Raw genomic sequence first — 5,150 nt, 5'->3', positions numbered from 1 at the left:
CTTCGAATAAAGTTATACTATTTTTCAGTTTATTTAATGTAAAGATGTATTTCTGAAAATATTTGTGTTCAGCAAAGTCCAATGCCATGCCCTCCCGATTGGAAAATATTGATTCTTTGGTAAACTATAGATCGATGCGGTGATGCAGATGGTGCCTTCCATCGGTAGCAACGATGTCAAGCTATTCACAATAGCAAGTTCAGCTATGGTAATGGCAGAGCAAAGACAATCAATTGTACATATTTTAGAACATAGAAATCAAGATGTATCATGGTTAAGTTTCACGGAATAGTTCGACATGAAAATATAAGAAAGACGTGTTTACACTGATAATTTAAATTTAATAATAACAAAATAGAATTATATATAGGCTGGACATGTGGTCTATCCGTTTGCAATGCATTGGTATCATTTGAATTCATTAATAACAAAATCCATTTTAGAAACTCTTAGTGAAGTTTCAAAGTTGTTGGTTACTCTTCTTCCATTGTCATGGTTATTCTTTCTAACCATGCGTAGTTGTAATTTTTTTTGTACCGTTGCAACGCACGGGCATTTATGCTAGTATATATATATATTATTATAATAATAAAGGAGCTAAGGTTTCTGTCAAAATTTTCGTCCAACTTTTTATTGGACGGATTTGCCCTCCCACCAATTTACATATAACGCACCAGTGCCACCGTACTGGTTCAGATTCGTCGCGTAAGCAGAGTCCAGGCCTGGCCCAAATCGCACTCTCGGTGGCTTCGACAGCTGCCTCCTCATATATCCAGGGAACGAGCATCCCTCTCCTCCAATCTCTAAATTAGGTCTAAATCGCATCGAAAATCCTAGCAGCTCGCGTCGATGATTTTGATGCGATTCCCCGTACCTAGATCTTAGCCTCTAGATTCATCCAGGCGCCGCTCTCCACGTCCTCCAAGATGAGCCCAGGGCGGCCCACTATGCGGGCGTTGCGGGAGGAGCGAGATGTCGATCTGGATCGGGGTGGCCGGCTAGGCGGCGGGAGCATCATCGGGCAGGCTACACCGTGAGAGTGTCGTCGATGAAGACGTACATCACGTCGCGATGTGGACATCAGATATTGCCTTCTCCGTCAGATTCGTTCTTCTCCGACTGACTCAAGATCTGCTGCTGGACTTCTTCTGAGGAGGCAGTGCTTGTCAGATCCCATGGGCGTCCTGCGTCAGGTCGCGGTAGTACTGAATCTGCCACCCTTGGACGCAAAGGCCGCCGCTGCCGTATCCAACGCGCCTGTGGCCGGCACTCTTACTTGCAGCCCTCGTGATCATTGAGGTTCAGTTTTGGAGGTCGGAGCCCATGTCAGTTAGGGAGCGGAAGCGCACCAATCTGCAGGCCTCCATAACCTGAGAACAAACTAGATCAACTATCTTGGGTTCATCTAATTTTGATTTACTTTGGCTGAGCTTGGATGCAATCAGTAAATCGTGGATCAGCTCCTTCGTGCTCGCTTCCTAGGAAAGCAGTATGAGCGACTGTATGTGGCATATAATTGGCTGGTCAGATGGCTCGCTTTCTAGGAAAGCAGTACGAGCTACTGTATATGGCATATCATTGGCTGGTCAGATGATATAGCTCTAGCCTGCAGTTACATATTATTCGCTGGTTCGTGATAAAACTCTTTGCTGCAGGAACAAGTGTAACATCGATTGCAGCCGCCATCAATAACTGGACGTGCCAGCTGATAACTCTACGGGACCTCTCGTTGCCACCGGCAGCAACATCGCCAAGCTCCAGGACCTCTTGTCGCAGGATGTGCAGCAAGCAAATCTCTCATCGCCATCGCCGTTGCCGCAATAGTCCAAGGCGGTGATAGCTGTGATGAAACAACGAGCTCTTGTCGCTACCTTGGACACGACACAACCACGGAAAAAGGCGAGAAAATGACAAAAACACATAGGAGCTGCGACGATATCAGCCACGAACAGGTGGGCCCTCGGTCCTTGGAAGCAATGGTGGCGGTTGATGGATGGAGGTAGAAAGCCCTCTGGAGATGGTCCATCGGCGGCACAGTGACATGGCCGTTGTCATGTGGTGATTGATCCACAAAAGGGGCAGAAAACCGGAGGTGCAAAAGGCCATGCGGCTTGGAATTAACGGGATGAAGATGATAACTGAAATCTTGATCATGCCAAGAGGTTGGGCGCTGATCAAAAGACGCTTGAAAAATAATGGGATGCTTACGAATAGAGGTAAACTGGAAACGGTTATTTTAGCTTTCTGCTATTTCTGTTGTTCTAGAAGAGTCTGTGAGTCTCTGTTTGTTTTTTCATTCAATTTTTCATCTTTGTAAAAAAACATTAGCTTTTTTGTTAATGAAGCTAGGGAATTTCATTTGTTAAAAACAATTTAAATGTGTATATTATGAATATATGATGCTATGTAATATGTCAGTTTTAGAGAGACGATTCAAAAAGAAGCATTGCTGGTTTCTCTTTACTGATCCCTATAGCGGCTTTGTTATCGTATATGCCATAGCGTGTACCTCCTGTGTTTGCACAATTTCTGCCCTTATTGTCCAGCAAGATCTCCTAACGTGGTTCCACGCTTCCAGGTACGTGCGACCGTGGAGATCCCTCTCGGAACTAGGCGTGATCTGGTATTGTGGTGTTTATACGCATGCAGGTAAAAGTATTAGTCAATGGTATCTGATTCTCACGTTCTTGTGGATCCTCAAGGGGGTGTCTTCAGGTGATGAATTCATTCATTTGCTAAGCTGTTTCTTAGTGAACAAGGAAGACGGCAAGCGGCGTATAATGAAGCCTGTGATGGAGGTTGTAACTACCGTAGCATATCCTAGAATAAAGTGAATAAACCTTTTCCTGTCATGGTTGCATTAGACGGGAGAAAGAATGCTGCGATTTGACCAGAGTCATACAGCTACTGATTGCATCCTACTGATTTCCTAATGATTGTTTGCATCTACTTGTTCTTGAGACCTGATATATTTTGCTGCATGCCCTGACTAGAGAAAATGACAAATCTAGAAAATTGTTGCTGATATAATTGCTACAGGTTGTTGTGTTTTGATAATTTGTGCTGATTGTTTTGTGTTGCTGTTGATATATGCACATATGGAATAAAATAAAAGAAAAAACTTATTTTCAGTAGCAGAATTATATGTGACATAAAAAATATCTAATGAGAATTAACCCGTAGCAACGCACGGGCATGTTTCCTATATATGTCATAATGCAGGATTTGTCATTCCATATTTAGCTAGCACATCATGGAGTGGCAACTCATTATTTTATGTAATGTGTACGTCCATATATACTCCCTGACCCATAATGAATTCCGGTGATCCAGTACAACTTTATTTAGTTCAACATTAGTACTCTCTGTGATTATCTATAAAAGATGTCTCAACTTTATCTAAATTTACATATACCTACAAACTAAAACATAATTAAATATATGTATATTTTGAAAAAACTGAAACTTCTCTTTAATTAGAAACTGAGGGAGTACAAACTCGTATGAAACCGTGGATACTTATTATATCGGAGGGAGTAGTACGATTTGATCATTATTTTTTCATATATGTCGGCATGATTGGTCGAATGGTGGGTCATCACACGGATTGAGTTTCCAAGTTTCCTCTGTGCTGGACCAATAATGCTAAACCTACAAACTGTACATGATACGGAGAACCTACGGCGTGTAGCATTACTGGTGCTGGACTGGTACTTGTCGCATGTGTGTCATTCACATGACTAAGGGCGTGTTACGAAACCCTCCACCTCCATCGAATTCTCAAATCGCAATTTCTATTTCGAAATACGACTCTAGGAAAGAGCACAACTCATGTTTTTTGCCCATACGATGACAAGTGGACCCCACTCGCGCCAAGGCCATCATCCTTGCCTCCCTGCCCCGCGTCAGGTTCCCCCTCAAGCCTCTCCATGGCCGCAGACCGGTGCGCCTCCAAGCTCCTCCACAGCTACACCGCACCAAGAACCACAATGTCTGTAAGGATCTTGCCTCCTCTCGGTGAACATCGAGATCATGGCTGCCCAAATCTGCTCGCTTGCCACGGTCCGTGTGCAGCCGGTGCTCCTCCACTGCTGGGAGAAAGGGCGAAGCAATCTTCATGGAACTCAAGGGCGTGGGGGTGGTGGCATAACCCTCGAGATGGCGCGGTGAATCAGGCAAGGTGTCAGGAGCCAAACTGCAGTTCCTCATGGTTCTATCTTAGATACAGAATTTGGGATTCGAATTACAATGAACAAGAAGAAGGGGACTCAGAAATCAGAGCCGAGGTGGGAGAGAAGAAAGCCGCCGATGCCTTTCTCATGATCCAACTTGGATGCTCTGAGTCTGGTTTGCCCCAAGGTATATGTAGCGTGAGAGCCGGCTCCGCACCTGGCCCATGTTGCGGCCCAAGAAGCCAGCCCGGGTACGGGTATGGGTAGGATAGGTTCCTAACATGCCTCCCTCCTTGAAGCTTGGCTTGTCCCCAACCCGACGCCATGAAGATCCCGTCAGGGTCCCATTGGAGTTGCTGATATTCGATTTGATTGGGGTCAGGTTGGGGGTATAATTCAATTGGTAGTAGTAGTCATGGTTGATGGAATCCCAATGAAAAAAAAAGCAGTGTTGGTTGACGTTGGCATGAACTTCATCAGAATCGAGGTGGTAGTTATGGCCGCCGGCAGAAACTTGCTTGAACACGGTCGTTCTAGCTATGACATCAAATGTTCCTTGTGTGTAAGTTGTAGTTCCACCTCCAGGATCCCATGGCAATGGAAGCATGTTGTGTCGACCCAAAGCTGGCACACGCCTCCCTCCATGAAAAGGAGCTTGGTTGTGGTTGTTGGTGTGCTTCCTGACGTCTAGAAGAGTACATATGCCTCTTGTTGTCCTTAATATTGTACTGCATACAAACCAGGCAAGGGCACCACCGGCCCAATAGCAGACAAAACATGAAGTTGGGCTGAATGATATCATCCACGTCAAGGAGGAAGTTTTCTTTTAAATCTACACTAGAAATTTCAGAGAACTCCCGAGGATGTGATCATACAATCTTTTATTGGGGCATCTCAAAACCACACTGGGTAGCACATCAATGGAGGCCGCAGCGTTTAAATAAGTGATATTCGGTCCTTCGTTCAACGATGAGATCT

General features: G+C 44.8%; 1 long non-coding RNA gene across 1 annotated transcript; it reads left to right on the top strand.

Annotated features, from left to right (window-relative positions):
* The first annotated feature begins 714 nt into the window (after positions 1-714).
* On the top strand, positions 715-2,893 carry LOC127311311 (uncharacterized). The gene is made up of 2 exons (XR_007857646.1): positions 715-2,216; positions 2,579-2,893. It is a non-coding gene; the product is annotated as an uncharacterized lncRNA (long non-coding RNA).
* The last annotated feature ends 2,257 nt before the right edge of the window (positions 2,894-5,150 follow it).

Source organism: Lolium perenne, chromosome 1 (assembly GCF_019359855.2).
Source record: "Lolium perenne isolate Kyuss_39 chromosome 1, Kyuss_2.0, whole genome shotgun sequence".
NCBI lineage: Eukaryota > Viridiplantae > Streptophyta > Magnoliopsida > Poales > Poaceae > Lolium > Lolium perenne.
The sequence above is the reverse complement of the archived record's forward strand: the minus strand, read 5'-3'. Positions and strand labels throughout refer to the sequence as shown.